Raw genomic sequence first — 17865 nt, 5'->3', positions numbered from 1 at the left:
TTATTCCCCATTTTGTATTTTACATCCTAGAAATGGAGGATTCAGTTCATGCTAATGGCAGGGTTAACATTTCAAGCCAAAGTGATCCCAGTGGTCAAGCTCTCTGTTCTGAAGCACATTGTCTGACTACCTGTATCCATGGCAACTTGGAAAGAGGGAGAGGGAGAGGGATTGGAGATGAAGGAAGAGAACTGTGGCATATTTGTTTTTGATTTTTCCCAGAATGCTTTGGACAAGGCGACATCTGTCTAGCGCGCCTACCGATGATTCACTGGGACACGTTTCTGCCTTTGGCCACCTTTCCTCTCTCCTGCCGGTGACATTTAAAAGAACATCAAAAATGACCAAAGTCGAAGTATGATTATTCTACCCGCACTCTTTCAGGTTGTGTTTGCTCTTGTTGTTTTTCTATCCTTGAAATAATCTGTATTTTAGACATTTGAAAGCTAGTTGTTTAGACAGAGGTCTCCTGGGAATTCTTGAGCTATTACAAAGTGCCGATATATGAACACATCTGATATTTAGCAAGCTAGCAGGCTATATGAATTCCAGTGGAATTTCTCACAGGGCTAGCACAGGTCGCTAACACAAACATATGAAGGACATGCTACCCAACCCAATACCCCAGTCTGCCTCTAAAGTGACCGGCTGTGTAACGGAGGCCACCCTAGTGGTGGAGCTATTCAGAGAGGAGGCAGGAGACAGAACTACCATTGACCTCTGAACTGGATTTATCTACCTGCCAAAGAACTTTGTACAAAGGGACATTTATGAACCACACTTCTGCATTTTTCTTTCATTTATCAGATGCCCTTATTGAGAGCGACTTACAGTAGAGTGCATACGTTTATATACTTTTTGTTGTTTTACGGGTCCCATGTGGGAATCAAACCCACAACCCTGGCGTTGCAAGTGCCATGCTCTACCAACTGGGACACACGGGACGCATGACACATGGGACTATGCACAGATTTCAATCATGGTGGTCATGGCCTACCACCTACCGCCAACAAGGATTGGTAGTGGCCGGGCACTGTTTCTATACTGTGGCTCATTCTGCCCTCGCCAGACTAAACCAACCGGGTAGGGGTTTTTCAATGGTCATCAAAGTAACATTTTATCACATTTCAAGAATCGACAATCGAAATAAGCTACTATTACAACATAGTTCCAGTTAATCACTCAGCATATTAGAAAAGGGATATAAACACACTTCCTCTACTCTGGGTTAACAGAATAGCCCCTCTTAACACAACAGTAGAAGATGCTCCTGGAACAGCTAAATGATTTGTACCGTGTTGTGTAATGTAGATGTGTGTTTAGTGCAAATGTCTGATTATACAAGTACAAATACAAGGCACGGACTGACTAGCCTCTCATGGCAAAAGAGGTAGGGGAGGTTTGGAGGGCATCCGCGGGCACCATGCTTTGTTAGCCTGTAATTACATTTGGGGCCTCTGGTGGAGAATGAGCGTTGTTTCATCCCTCGTCCACTTACACTCTCATCAGCTCCACTAAGCGAATCCAATGCACCTCAGTTCTCCGTGGCCAATTTCTCCCCCAACCCCCATGCTCATTCTCCTTACTCTCCTCCGATCCCTCTCCCATCAACCTAACAGCTTTGGGAGGTAGAGAGGCCAATTGTGTACCAGAATAAACCCCATCACGACCTAAAATAAGGGACTTGCTGCCCCTTTCCTTCAGTTTCGATACATCCTTCGGTCAGGTCACCCTTTCGTTTCCTTTCTCGCCCCAAATAGATTTTGTTTTCTTGGCAGCATAAGTACTCTGACTGGAAAAACCACTCCGCCCCTAGTGATATCAATCAGAGCCTTGTGTTTTGAAGCCATATGCTATAATGAAGCCTTAATGAAACCCTTTTAGGGTAATCGTTTCTTCTCACCGTTCTGAGCGGGATTGCATTGATCGAGTTAACCTGTCCTCGTACGTAGCTCAGTGGGGGACAGGAGGACAGAGACTGCTGCATCAAAGCCGGGTGCTAGCTGAGACTCCATGGCGGTGGCGTCTAAGCGTGACTCGGCACCGTGCCACCACCGCCCATGGGGCTTCCTGTCTCTCTCAGCCAGGTTTGGCACCTCGCCGGAGCCTCGCGGTCTGGTCTGTCTTCTGAGCTCTGGCGTTGGAGGTTGGAGTGGGGCGCGGTGTGTGACGGACGCCCTGGGGAGGAAGCGCTTTCATGTCGGCCCAAGTTTCACTCTTTCAGGTGTGTCGCTGCACAGTGGCCTGTTTCTGACCCTATGGTTTGCCCTTTCTTCCTGGGTAGTTAAAGGTCAAAAGCGCACTGATAAGGTTTATCCCCTAGTTTCAGTATGAGATGTATAGAAATAAGAACGTCATGCTTGAGCACACCCACACATTTAGGGATGGCAGTTTGTCAAATGCACGGCAGTTGCATATTGAGTGTGCGTGTGCGGGCATGCGTTCGTGAGCCCGAGCATGTGTGTTCATACGAGCGAGAGACGAAGTGGCTAGGGCAGTATTAAAGTTGTAACTGGAATGTTATATACCCAGGGACAGTGCTGGTCTGGCTGCCACACAATAATGCCACTCTAATTGCTGCACATCGTTGTTCTTGTGAAAGCAACATCTTTTTTTATTCCACTTCTTTTTCCCCAAACAGCTAATCATACTCTCTTTTTTATTTATTTTATTTTTTTACTTTTTAGTTTGAGGCACGAGCTAAGTCGTTTCCTGTCTGTGTGTGCTAATTGGAATCCTTGGATCAATGGCAGATTTGCACTAGCACTAAGAGAACTGTGCTGAAATAAGAGAGAGGAAAGGGAGAAGAGAGGAGAATATGAGAGGAGAGTAAAGGAGGAGAGAGTAAGGGAGGACAGGAGAGGGAGAGTAAGGCAGGACAGGATATATAGGAGAGTGCAGATTATAGTAAAGAGAGATTCAGCTGCTAGGCAGGTAGTCTCATTGTGGCACGTCTGTCACCACAGGCTGGGTACACAAGGGAGCTGCCAAACTGTGGCCACACGCAACACAAATCCACACACACGCAGACTGACTCCCCTGGCAGATGCTTTTACACGTGGACTAGTAACATGGGCCCCTGCAGAACTTATGTACTAACAGATATTGTGTAAACATGGCTTTGGCTGGATTGATTGAATGCCAGTGTGGGAGGCATCTTGGCTCTGCTGTTGTCACCGTGGGCGTGCTGTACCTGCAGCGGGATGCAACTAATGCAAGGTGACCACAGCCTGCACCGCGTGCAAGGACAGGGAACAGCACCCTTATTCAGAAAGACAGAGGCAACAGCGCCAGGAATTGTCCTGACAAAGCTTGACTTCTTTCTGTGAATAACAGGACAAGTGCTAATGGCACCCTCTCAGCCTGGTCATTCCTGCATGTTTTGTTGTTAATGGCGGTAAAGTAGGTGACTTTCAAAGGGGCAGTGTGATCATGAAGGCAGATGTGCTCGGACCTTGTTTTGTCTGCGAGTAAAGTACCTTCTGATATGCATGACAGTTAATCAAGATACACTTTTCTGTCCTTGTGATAAGGGTTTTATTTGAATAGGCCTACAACTTACCGAGTTTGGTACATTCTGTACACACTTTAGCCATTTCACAATGCGTGGCGTGCTTTTGACACAAACTACAGCACTAAGACGCTCGTCTGCTGGAGAGTAGCCCATGTTTTCATCTGACCTGTCAGTGCGGAGCATATCGGTTGGAGAACCTCCGACGCGACAGACAGCTGTCAGTACGGTCCTACTGGGCCTCAGCTGATGCGTTAGCTGTCAGGGTCAGAGAATGCCTCAGAGAACGAACTGCCCTCGCTGCCCTAAACCCAGACACAACATAGAACACCTCTTTAGAACACATCCCAAAGACTCTCATTTTATTAGCCTGCGCAGGCCTAGAATGTTAGCTTTGATGTTGTGACCAGCATCTGCCCGCCTGACATTGGTTAGCTACTTTGTGGCATCAGTCTAATGCCAGAGTCCTTATGCTAATGCTAGCACGTTATCTTTGATGTTGTGAGCCAGCATCTGTGCACCTGACATTGGTTAGCTTCTTTGTAGCATCAGGCTAATGCCAGAGGGAGACCAACTGATTAAACAACCGCACCAATGGAGAAAAGCGCTGTTATGGTTGATATTTACTCTGACAATGCTGACAAATGTGTTCTGTTTGAAAAGGATATTGATCTCACACATGAGTGGACGAGAGAGTTCAGAGAGACCACCCTCTCCCTAAATGACGCGGGTGCCTTTGCTCTCTTCCACTCCCCTCTTCTCCCCTCCTGTGTGCCTCTTCGTCTAAAGGCTAGGCTAGCAGTAACATTTAATTAGCATCAAAAGGCCAGGCTCGATGCAATACCCATGAGCAGTGACATTTGTATGGAGAAACAGGCATCCCTCAGTTGACCCAGGGCTTCACAGTGGGGTTCTGGCAGTATCAGACGGCATTGCTCACCAGCAGCTAACGCTGCTTTAGCGTCACACTATATTAGCTACCATGCGCCAGCCCAATAGTGTGTTAGCTAGCTAGCATATGCTAACACCACTCTGCCACATACCATGTTAGCTACCTTACGCTAATGTTAAAGCTAACACGACTCAACCCCACAGACCCACAGAGATCTCTGAGTGAGAAAAAAAACACAGGCAGGAAAATAGAGGGAGCGAATGAATAAGTAAACCCTCTCTTTTTTCCATTCCCCTCCAGCCTTTCCCTTTATATGACATGTCTCCAAGTGGCACAGTGCGAATGAGCTGGAATTGTACCTGTCTACTTTGGCCAAGTTTTATGCATTTCTGTGAAATGATAGTGTTGTGGAGCTGCTCGGGCCTCCAGTCCAGTGGTAACCTTGGCGATCTACTGTGTACTGAGGGGGAAAAAGGGGTCAGATATTTATTAAATAGTGTAGTGCAACTTCAAATTATGCTAGGCATTGGCCATTGGCTACTGACCACAGGTTGGCCAGCTCAAACCCCAGGTGTCAAAGTTACAATTCTGTGGTATCAAGCAATGCACTGGTGTAGTATCGCCTCAGTAGTCACCCTGCAGTACAGTATAAATTATAGAGCACATGAGCCCTATCCAAGTTGTTCAGTGTGTGTGTATACTTTATTTTGTTATTCATGTAACAACTGATGCTTACTACGCCTAGCTATTTCTTCAGGCAACAAATTCGTTGTATATATATATATTTTCTCTGCATTGCATATTGACGGAAGGTATTCACCTTGTTGACTTCTGTATCGTCTCCAGAGAGCTGGGAGTTATGTTGATCTGTGTCGGCCCCGGTGACAGAGTGGCAGGATGGATGGTCTCCCCGTTGAGAAAGCGGAGTGGAATCGCTGCGTTTTACCCAGCCGACATCGAAGACAGATGGAGCTAGCGCAGCCTGAGCAGAAACCATAGCAACAGTGTGTGCTCTGCAACCAGGCTACTAGTAAGGCCAATCGGAGGAGGGATGCATGCTTCTCACATATGGCGGCTTTGTCTCTGAGGAACACTCACAGGAAGTAATGGAGTAAGGAGGATCCCAGCTGGGAGGAGCCATCACTCCCATAGATCATTGTGTGGAACATGTTCATTTGTGTCTGGAGGGTGATGACTTCATGCAGTGTGAAAGAACCCAGAGCTGTTGTAGTTATAGATCCTTGGCAACATGACACTTTCTTAGCAACAACCATTAGTTAAATGGAGTTTGACTGACAAGAAAGGTTGAGGTTATCACTAATTGCTTCAAGTAAATGCCTAGAGATGTGTTTGTGCTAGTGGGAAGGTGTCTTATACTGTAGGGATGTGCATCCAACTGAAACTGAAACCATTGTTTGGTCATTTGAATTGTTAAGCGTTGCAGGGGCATGTGGATTTGATCCATGTTGGCCAGTCATGTCTGTTGTTTCGGATTACCTTCATGTGAACAAGACGGATTATTGAGCTATGAATATGCTACTGATGTAATCATGACCCTAAAGCAGGTGCATATCAAATGAGATGTCACCCAAATGCCCTTCAGGTGTCTCTATTAGTAATATAGAATGTGGAGATAAAACCAGATATATCCTCTTGCAGACGACAGACTGCTATTGGAAAAGAAAGGTCGTCCTTTCATCAGGCTAGAGAAAACCAGTCGTGGGTTACAGAGTATAGTATCAGATTCAGATATGGAGCACATGCCTGAATGTAACACTCTAAGCCCGCAAGGTCACGGGGTCTGTCAAATACAGCGTGCTGATGCAGCACTGATAGGAAAAAAGGAACCGATTGCACCATGCTCGTGTCTCCAACCTGCGGTGAACCCGTTGTAATTCTTTTTACGAGGCGTTCTGTGCATGTCAATGTTTCAGGTCTGGTATTTTTAGACTTCAGTTCCACACCGTGGGTAATAGAGTCATAAATGACCCGTGCGTGCCTTCCCTTTCTTGTCTTTTTTTTGTGGAATCACGCCTGCCATTAGCTGTTCACATGTCTGGGCGCAGATGTTCTCCTACTGCGTCTATGGCAGTTTACAGGAGCGCATGCTTTCAATGTGCTAAAAAAAAATCTCCCCGTCACCTCTTGTTCTCATTCTCTCCTCCCCATCTGTGCCTGTCCACACAACTCTCATAGCTGGGGGAAGACAACTGTTAATGGCTTGCTGCACCATGTGAGCAAACAGGTGCGCCGTTGTCTGAATTCCCTCCCACTCAGACCAAGACAATGCAGCCCTTTAGTTCATTTGTCCCGTTCACAGATTGCAGCTCTTGTAATCTATGACTGTATAATATGACAATAGAACTATAGCGGTGTTTTGTGTATGCCTTTATGGATCCATCTCGAGAGCTTTCAAAAAGTTTGAGCATAAACCACCAGCCAGATGAAACCTGCTCGTTTGTCTGTCATTTTGGGTGGTAATTGTGGCGGCACAGTTCGCAACTCCCTTTGAAGAGCTGTGAAAATGGCGTTTATTGAGAGTTTATCACTTTGCCATTTTTGGGGGTGGAAGTGAACGCCTTTTAGGGGGATTGAATGGTTGTTATCTGAGGCGTGGAGCCCCAGCGGTGTGTTAAGTTGCCTGTTCAAATGTGTATGGGGTGTGAGTGATTCCACTCAACAGTTAGAGGGTAGATTACATACACTATTTGTCAGTCAAAACTGGCGCTAACGGCGACGACGTCACACTTCAGTTGCATAAATATATAGATCAAGAGATGCATAACTTAGGATCAAGTGGCTGACTGCCACAGACTGTATACCCTGGTGTTACAGCGCCTGTCACACACTCTCATAGAGGACACTATATACACAAAGAACAGTTTGAACAGTCATAGTTAATGCTGTGATTTATCTTGGACAAACACACATAGTCAGATCTTCTCATTAGAACAAACAACCCCCCGACACACACACCGTCACAAGTGTGACCGTATCCTCTCCTGACGCTTGGACGAGGCAGTGCTTTGAAGCCAGAGCTGCCATCAGGCAGTACTACTGTAAATTACCCCCGTCGTATCGCTCTGGTTCTGTACCAGCCGTAGTATCGGCCAGGCACAGGGAGACACTAAGCTCCAGAGAGAACCCACATTTGATCTGCCTTGTGCTTAGTCTCATAGACAGGCCAGGCCGCCTCTGTTCCCCCTCTCCTCTCCTCTTCTGCTTTGTGTCCAAGAACAGGCTCTACCCTCCCACCACCGCCACTCCGCTCTACTCAGTCTCATTACGGCGCATACTCAATCCCCTGGTTCTTTTGTCTCTCCCTGGCTACACTCATTCAGCATGATCAACAGGTCTCAGGATTTCTTTTTGCCCTGTTTACAATGTGCTGAAGTAGTCATGCAGAAACATTGTGGACAGGTATTGTGTTTAAATACAAAAGAGATAACCATTTGTCTGGCATAAGCTGTTAGCCTATTTGCAAACTTGGGAACATTACAGAAATCCAAAGAAATGCTGTTGTTAATAGATGTTTTTTTTTTTTTGATTTTTCAGTATTCTGTCCTTGAGCTGTTGCTAACTTTGGAGTAGGAAAGTGTTATTGGATAGTTTCATTCAGGTCTAGTGCACCTTGCCTTAGTTCGTTCTTAGTTTTAACGAGACTCTCCAGATTTGAAGTGTCTCTCTGTGACTTGTCTCCTCATCTCCCATGGTTTGGAGGAGGACACTTGTTAGTTTCAATCTCCGTCTGGCTCTGGAGCAAGTCGACATACCCAGTGTCCCCTCCTTCCAGTCAGGGCTGTGGAGAAACTGTCACTTCCATAAAGAGAAATGAACATCCTCCAACCGCTGTGGATGCTCCTCATCCCATCCCATCACCCCCCCCAGCACTATCACTCACTGTTCCCCTACCAACGCCACTGTAACCACAGCGACAGAGCCGAGCCAGACGACCCAGCCGGTGGATGGATGGAGCTCACAGCTGTATTATTGATGGATCGGGAGTCTGTGCGACCGGCGGTGCGTGACGGTTCATCTTATGCAAGGAGGGCGCCGCGCAAGCTGATACAGATACATCGGGTGTCCTAATATTGTTAGACCTTCATATAACGGTGGCTGGTGATAGAGCATGGTACTGGTAACTGTGGTAACTGAGTAGATATAACCTCCTGTCTGTGAAATAGTAACACACTCAGTTTGAGTTCTCCAGGAACCTTCACATGGATGGTAGGAGTTGATTCGATGTGACTGCTGGCTCACTTCAGGAGAAATAACACCTTCCTTTCAGGTGTAGTTGAGGTGTAGTAAAAAAAAAAGTGATTTATTCTTCATTCCTGCAACCACCAAAACTATTATATGCACATTTACCGATATGGGAATTCAAACACAATTAACTGTTACTTGTCTATATTGGTGGGGAATGCAAGCAATGTAACAGCATTGTAACTAACACTCACTTTCAAACCTCCCTTCTCAAGACACAAGACATAAGGCAGTATACAGTGCCACTTGGTGGCTGAGGCTATAACTGAGCTGAATCTACATCTACAATACTATGTCTACTCTTAGTGATGATTGATCATCTCCGCAAGCTTCAAACAGTTGAAACGTCTGTCCCCTTAACTCTCCAATCCCCCTCCAGAGACGGTTAAGTTATTTAGCCTGGCATCTTTTCATAGGCACAGTATGCCTACCATGGCTAGGTAATTAGACCATAGGGAACATAAAGAGCTCACTGTAGGCTTTCTCGGGATAACGCTGCAACCGAAACCTCTGTAATTGCATCATGGCGGAGCAACAAAAACAAGGCATGACAGCCACATTACACCCAGTCAACAAACTGTGAAGCTATTTAGATTACCTACGCTATGTGGCTCGGAGTGGCGGAACCGTAGAACTATTTAGATTACCTACGCTATGTGGCTCGGAGTGGCGGAACCGTAGAACTATTTAGATTACCTACGCTATGTGGCTCGGAGTGGCGGAACCGTAGAACTATTTAGATTACCTACGCTATGTGGCTCGGAGTGGCGGAACCGTAGAACTATTTAGATTACCTACGCTATGTGGCGGAACCGTAGAACTATTTAGATTACCTACGCTATGTGGCTCGGAGTGGCGGAACCGTAGAACTTGGAATCGTGTTCATCAGGCACAACGATTCCGTTCCCGAGAATAACGTTGGGAGAATGTCCTTCACTGAGAATAACATTACTGAGAATAACATTGGGCAGATGAATGTAATTTACTGTAAGTTACAATATAAAGTGTTCAGAGGATTTTAGAGCAGATGATTGCTTTCCCGCTTGTATGCTTTCCATTGGGGTTCAGTGTGGAATTCTTAACCATATCCATTTTCTTTCCCAGAGAAGTCTTCATATCTTATTTATTTGATAACCTTATTTAGAGCTGCCTCTCTGTCTCAGGCGATGCCACTCAGCATAAATTATACACATCATGTTCTAGTTCAGACGACCTCACGGCGAATGGAGACACATGGAGGGCTTCGAGAGGCGGCAGTTAACCTAGTGGTTAGAGCATTGGGCCGGTAACCGGACGGTTGCTGAAACAAATCCCCGAGCTGACAAGGTAAAAAATCTGTCATTCTGCCCCTGAGCAAGGCAGTTAACCCACTGTTCCCCGGGCTCCGAAGACATGGATGTCGATTGAGGCCCCCCCCCCCCACCTCTCTGATTCAGAGGGGTTGGGTTAAATTACGGAAGACACATTCCAGTTGAATACAGTTGGACAACTGACTAAGTATCCCCCTTTCCCCTTTCATGCTGCTAGTCAGCAGTCGCTCTAGATACATACACCTGTGTCAGTTCAGACACTCATTGCTCAAGGAACATGTGTTAATCAATGCTACTGCAGACCCCATTAAAGTAAAGGACATGTTGTTTAACTGTCAATATCTTGGACGTTCACAACTGGACCTTTTTTTAAAGCACTTTTCATTTCATTAGAATTAAAGCACTTTTCATTAGAACCAAACGGGAATCGAGTCAGTGGCGACACCACCTTATGCCATAATCAGTCCCTCGGTGTAGACCGCATGCTTTGGAAATACAGATTCCATTACAAGCTATGATAACCGCTTTAGAGAAGCTAGCTTCACTTCAAAGCTAAGTATGATATGATCACGATTTGGAGACAAGCTTCACTTGTCCAATCTTTCCCAGAAGCACTCCGCTACACTCACCCAGCCAGTGTATGTTCATATTATCCTAATGTGGTCCAATACTCGGGTATTTATAGATTGGATCCAACTTAAGTACCTAGCTCAAATGTATATAGTCCGTCTCTTACGGCCTAAAACTTCAGCCTCCTAGCACTGACGCTCCAATGCAATTCCAGGCCCTGTATTCATGAAGCGACCTATAGTAGGAGTGCTGATCAGGTCCCTCCTGTCCATGTAATCGTATTCCTCGTGACAAATAAGGCATAAGATTGGAACTCCTGCTCTGAGACCTCCCACTTCCCTAACCTGCATACTCCTCCGCTTCTCCTGCGGTCAGCCGTATTGAAGTGAAGAATGGAATCGATGTGCAGGAAATGTGTGTCTCGTGTCATGAAACTGACGGAAGGGGTCTCTCTTTTATATTTGGAGGTGGGTGAGAAGAAGCAAGGATTAAAGTATGCGTTCTGTTTTCCTGGCTTTATCATAGTGTATCAATCAAAGACACATGGCAGAGATTTACTATGTGTGACTCGAAGTCAGCACCTATATATATTTTTTTTTAAAGTTGGAATTGAACATTGAGGACAGAACAAAAAGTTACCGGCTGGCAGAAAGAATAAGATCTAGAGATAAAGTGTTAATAAATACATGTTCAAAGCTTTTGTTTTTGCCGTTCTTTGCACTTAGTGAAGCGAGCTCATGGTCTGTGGCTTCTCTCCTGAAGACTCTAGTAGTATTTGCAAGGCTCCCAGACTGTCCATAAGAATCAATGGTAAAACCATCAGATGCTAATAATGATGTAAACCGCTGGGATAGAGGCAAAAACCAACCAGGGCAGACCGCTGCTTATAAGAATCAACCAATTGTTCCAGTTAAATCATACTGAGCAAATGAGGTTCTCATCAGGGCAGCGCCGTAGTATTACAACCCAGATATCTGGCAGCTAGCACCCAGCAGCAAGCTTTCAACCATGTGTGCTGTGCATCTCTCTCTCTCTCTCACACACATACCTTGTAAGATGAGAGAAGGCTACTGAGAGCACTGTGCTAATTCTGCCCAGGATGTTGTCTGATGCCTAATGTTGAGTTTCGAAGATGGGTAGCACATGCCAGTATCTGTCCCTCTGGCTATTTTCTTTCTAGCTAATCAAGCAACATGTCTCATAGCCCTGGTGTACATGCCCCAGTTCAGTGGTTCACCATGTACTGGCACTTCTCCTTATACCCTGGCCTCAAGGGTCTTACTCAGCTGTGCAATTCCAACGAGCAGAGCTCAGATTAACTTGTGCATTTCTCAAGAAAGAGATCGTCAGCTGTCATCCACTTCAACATTTTAGTAGACACTCTTATCCTGAGCAACTTACAGGAGCAATGAGTGTTGAGTGCTTTGCTCAAGGGGCACATCAACAGATTTCGCCCCTAGTCAGCTCGGGGATTTGAACCAGCAACCTTTGGGTTACTGGTCGTATGCTCTTAACCACTAGGCTACCTGCCACCTTTACATTGTGGTGATGTGGGCAGTTTCTAAACATTAGACCACACAGAGGTCAAGCACAAATAGTGTGTCTGATTCTGATCGGCCCTATAGGATGTTTGGGCTGGGTGAATGATCAGAACGGACAGCTTTGGTCTCCTCAGCCTTTTTACAGCCTTTTAGAGTCAGCCGATACTCTGAGTAAAAGTAAACCGCAGAAGGAGGAATGAGGGGATGAGAGATGAGAGGAAAAATGGTTTTTAAAAAAAGGATTTGAGTAATCGTCCTGGTGGGGTATTGGGGGATTGTGAAAGTCAGAGAGGGTGTTTTGAGCTTGGTTTTCATTACACACAGCTGGCCGAACAGGAATAATTCATTCTTCCACGGTCATAAAAAGCACCTCTTTTTAAAACGCGGCACCATCAAGATTTTTCCCAAATGTCACCCAAAACGTTTCCGGATTTAAATGCTATTTCTATCACTTAAGGAACTAAGGTGACTTATAGCGAACTCTTTTTTTTCAACCGCACCAAGTAGTATACACTCTCTCATAGTGTACTATACCTTCAAATCTTCTCTACTGTTAGGGTTTAATGAGAAGTAATCAAAACACACTACATACTTCGCATATCGTCGCTCCAAGGAACCAGAGGATAAAATAGGTTAAAAATACATTACATCACACAGGAAGATAACTTTGTACTCCTCCAATAGAATTCACCATCAAAGAGCATAACATAATGCCGTTCGCAACATTCCTGCCTCCCACCCACTCCTCTTTCCTTTTGTCTTCCAACTATCAAGTTCTGCTGCTCTGAAGACAACCATGACTAGATGGGTCTTTGTTCTCCTGGAAATGCGTTACATTTCTCTAATTGAGTGGGTGACATTTGCGAGAGAAACGCACCTGGTTGACTTAGCACTTTGTTAGAAGCTGCTAACACGTCTGCTGAGCTGCACAGTCATTGTATTATCGTGTTGGATGCACGCCATGCCTGGCTGGCGTTGGTCCAGCTCAACGTGTCCTCGAGGCAGGAGAGGAGGCGGAGATGGGTGCCACGTCTCCTGTCCCTTGTTGCAATATTTTCTAGCTTAGTGTTCACGAGGAGGTTCAACATTTGAGTCATCAACAACGATAATGGACCAGTGCCGTCGGGCCCGCTTGGCATGATCAGGCCTCAGATAACGGTTTGTAGTTGTTCTCTGTCCTGTCATGCAAAAGCTGTTTTCAGCCACAGTCAGCAAGACATTGGAAATACATGTGTATATTTTGCACAAATGGTCCCAGTCCGCTAGTCTGCATCATTAGGCCAGTGTTTCCCAACTCCATCCATTGAGTACCCCCAACAGCACACATTTTTGTTGTAGCCTCAAATAAGCACACCTGATTCAACTTGTCAACTAATCATCAGGTCATTAGGGGAGTTTGTCTGGGACTACAACAAAAAGGTATGATGTTGGGGGTACTGGAGGGCTGGAGTGAGAAACACTGTAGGTGTGGAGAGTTTTTGTGAGTTCCGGTTGGTCCATATCCCACTCAAACAGAACTGTTGTACAAGAAGTTGCATGTACATTTTTTGCCAATGTCAGTTCTTTTTACACCTGTCTGCTAATTAACCAAGAATCTAGCCACTGGGGTGGGTCAAAAAAAAAGAATTGTCGGGACAACAGCTACAGCACTGAAGTGAAAGCCAACACGTGCCAACTCCACCAAAAGAGCAACAACCTCTCATTTTCACTTTCACACTTCAAGTGTTTCCTTGACTCACAATTGAGAAGTTTGAATGGCAACTGAGGGTGCCATACATACAGAGTTCTACCCCTCAGTCTGTCTCCACTGGTCCCTGACAGTGTTAACTCGGGGAGAGGTGACTGCGTCGCCCGCTACGTGTCTCTTGTGCTTAAAAGAGAAAAGCCATTCAGTTCGCGGCTGTCGTGTCCAACATCCAAGGGATAATTCCAAACTGAAAGCGAAGTAAGCGAGCCGTCTCCTGTTACAACAGATCAATGCTCCTCCGTGCAGAGGCCTTGTCCGTTCTTCCGATGGCTGGGTTAAGGATTGTGGACGAGCGGCGGGATATGCGCGTGGGATGGTTGGGAAGAATGGGTGGACGATAGCGTGCGCTGCATGTGAAGCGGCAGCCCGTCTCTAAAGGCACTTCTGTGATTGTGTATCATTTTTCTTACCCTTATTTTACCAGGTAAGTTGACTGAAAACACATTCTCATTTAGCTACAGGGGAGAGGGGGGGGGGATGAATGAGCCAAGGGAGAAGAAGGAGAGGAGGAGGGCGTGAGTGAGATGCAAATTAGCTGGAGCTGTACTGAAGTCTTGCTCTGCACTATAGAAGGGGGAGGTAGATTTAGATAGATGTGAAAGGGGGCCTGCTACGTTGCATGTGCTCAATGGTAAAGCATACCACAGCTGCCCGCAAAAGGGCTCATGCGGTAATTAACACATAAGGAATTCCTTGCGTGAACAAGGCTTAATAACAGTGTGATATAATTGGAGGTTGTGCACTCTTGTGAGTATGTGTGTGCATGTGTGTTACTATGGCTGTGTGTGTGTGTCTGTGTGTCTGTGTGTCTGTGTGTAGGTACGTGCGTAGGCTTTAAAATGACTGTGGGTGTGTGTTTACATGATGCCCATGAACTGCTAGGTTGGTTGAGTAAGGATGGTGGAGAGGGTCATTAGTAATCTCTTTGATAAGAGATGGAGCTGGGGGACCAGAGGGGCAATCTGCAGCTCCCGTCACACACACACACACACACATGCACACACACTCATCTTAGCCGTGGATCCTACAGTATGGATTAATGAGCTTCCTCTGTGTGTAAATCCACCCTGGGTCTCCCAGGCCCTTCCAGTACGCTGAGAGGGAAGGGAATTGTGGGAGTTCTGGAGGGCTAGTGGGCCAGCAAAGGACTGGGCCCCCAGCTGCTAGATGGAGCGATGACTCCTCGGGCCACTGTGGCCTCACTGGGATTTTTATGTCTCTGTGTGGTGTCAATGCCCTGTGAATCTGAGTCATTTGAACTAGTGTGGACTGTGCCGTGGAGTAACATGCAGAGAACTATAGGTAATTGGATTGTAAATATGATGTTGTAGCAGCTGGAAGTAAATGGGCATTTGTCAAGGGCATGGGTAGCACCTGAGCTTTGCATGTGGGCGGGTAAGTAGGTGGAAGGATTTGTGCGTGCGCGTGTTACCGATAACAATGATCATTGTGTGCATGTGTGCGTATCTGCACATACACATGAGAACATACATCTGAGTCAAACATGTGTATCCATGCACATAATGTGTCCAAATCAGTCATGTGCCAGTACATCTGTCTGTAGCCCACTCTGCCTCCTGGTCACAAAAACAAAGACCCAGAAAGGGTGAATCAAGGCCCAGACAAACCGTGTCCAGGCGCATCCTCAGATGATGGAAATAACGAGCCTTTCTCGGCTCTCAGCTGCAGTGAGAGCTAGCAGTTCGAGTGCCAGAGGCAGGAGAGACATTGTATCATTCACTTACTGTCGGACAAGGGCACGGGCAACTCATATTGGCATTATTGATGATCATAATTCTAATGGCTAGTTACTCTGACATGCATTTATTGTTGCGCCCCAAGTGGCACCCTATTTCCCAGAGCCCTGGTCAAAGGTAGTGCACTAATATAGGAAATAGGGTGCCATTTGGGTTGCAAGCCTATATGAACACTTAGCTCTACCAGCTTTCTCCTCCTTCTCACTCACCCTTTTTTTTTTTTTTTTTTGCTGAGTCACCACGCAGTGAGACGGAGAGACTGCCAAAAAGCACTGTGACACTTTGCAAACACACACACACACACTAGGCTTGCGCGGTATAGAGCCCCACAGTGGAGGTGTCATAATACTTGTAAAACCTAGCGGTCAAACAGGAAAATGGTTCCATTCGTTTTTCCACCATTCATTTTTCCCATAGGGAATTTTAACCACACTAAAAATAAGGCCTGTGTTTCATATAGGCTTACCCTGGCGTGACGTTTTATAACCATGTAAATCTCTCTCGGACAAGGTTACTTTCATCAATACACTCAGCTCTATTTACTCTGATTCGAAAATGACGATTAGCATTAAAGTAGACATCATGCAAGACTACAAATCCTGGCACGTCATCTCTAGTTGACACCTTTGCTAACTGGTATTGTGTCAATTTAAAATGTGCACAAGATAGTTCACAGATCTTTCAATTTAAAAACATTTTTATCCAATTTATTATCCAGAGATTTGAAACCTTTACCTCGATTCGGCAGTCTGTCTAGATCACCGTGGCATTTGAGTGTTCATATAGGCTGTAATCCAAATGGCCACGTATTATCAAATTGTGTTTTTTAAATTTGTTGCTTGTAACTTATTTTTTTACTTATTTTGTACATATTGTTGCTGCAACCGTCTCTTATGACCAAAAATAACTTCTGGACAGAACTGCAACTCAGTTCAGTTCTGCAATTCAGAACTGCAATTACTCACCATGAACTGGCAGAATCCTTTTTCTCCTTTTAACGAGACCGATGAACCCGACGTAAATGACATACTGCTTTCCCGGGAAGAGGCCCAGATTCCCGCCATTTGCGTGAAGAGAAGACGGGGAAAAATGGTCTGGAGGGCAGGCTACAAATGCACTTAAATGAACTTTTTGAGAATGCACTTGTAGAAACTTTCAAAGTTCTTGTAGTTTTCCGGATTGACTGACCTTCATGTCTCAAAGTAATGATGGACTGTAATGATGGACTGTTTCTCTTTGCTTATTTGAGCTCTTCTTGCCACCCCTACCATGTCCCACCACAACTGATTGGCTCAAATGCATTAAGAAAGAAAGAAATGCCACAAATGAACTTTTAACAAGGCACACCTGTTAATTGAAATGTGTTCCAGGTGACTGCCTCATGAAGCTGGTTGAGAGAATGCCAAGTGTGCAAAGCTGTCATCAAGGCAAAGGGTACTTTGAAGAATCTCAAATATAAAATATATTTTGATTTGTTTAACACTTTTTTGGTTACTACATGTTTCCATATGTGTTATTTCATAGTGTTGATGTCTTTACTTTTATTCTACAATGTAGAAAATAATAAAAAATAAAGAAAAACCCTTGAAAGAGAAGGTGTGTCCAAACTTCTGACTGGTAGTGTATATATATGATTTTTTCTACGCTTGGAAAGAAACAGCACCCTTTGTGTGCACTGCCAGTAATACTGTATACCCCAGTATGGTACGTTATGAAATCTGGACACCGCCCAACACACACACACACACACACACACACACACACACACACAATATCCCTCTCTCTCTTTCTAGTTCTCTCTGTTAGCAGCCTTGCATCTCAATTCTAATACCAGCACTCTAATACCAGCACTCTGGTCTTTCTCTCACTATTTAACACTCTCTCTTCTCTCTCCTTCTTACTCTGTCTCGGCAGGTGATGCAGATTTGTCTGACCTGTTAATCTTACTTTGAGACAGTGCTTCACCCTCCCTTGGCCCTGCTTTCAAGAGGCAGGCGGCAGAGAAGAGTGTAGGTTTAATTGAACTGCTGTGGATTACATCAATAAGATTGCTTTTAATCCTTCTCAGAGCAGCGCCGTCTCTCCGTTGTCCCTGGGTTTGTTATGTTCTACATAATTAGCTCTGTTGAGAGAGGCTGGGAAGCCATCTGGAAAGTATTGGGGCTGGAGCTACACTTTAATTCTACTCTCTGTGTTTGACTGTACACTACATGAAAGGTTTCTTTCTGAAGAAAGAGTTTTTTTTTTTGACGGTTCTTTGTTGGGTAAAAACAT

The 17865-nt window shown here is 45.4% G+C and overlaps 1 protein-coding gene across 2 annotated transcripts in view; it reads left to right on the top strand.

Moving 5' to 3' along the window:
- Positions 1-17865, top strand: part of LOC112223054 (mannosyl-oligosaccharide 1,2-alpha-mannosidase IA) — a 231272-nt gene that overhangs the window by 191351 nt on the left and 22056 nt on the right. The gene's annotated exons all lie outside the window — the stretch shown is intronic.

Source organism: Oncorhynchus tshawytscha, linkage group LG23 (genome assembly GCF_018296145.1).
Source record: "Oncorhynchus tshawytscha isolate Ot180627B linkage group LG23, Otsh_v2.0, whole genome shotgun sequence".
NCBI classification, from domain to species: Eukaryota; Metazoa; Chordata; class Actinopteri; order Salmoniformes; family Salmonidae; genus Oncorhynchus; species Oncorhynchus tshawytscha.
The sequence above is the reverse complement of the archived record's forward strand: the minus strand, read 5'-3'. Positions and strand labels throughout refer to the sequence as shown.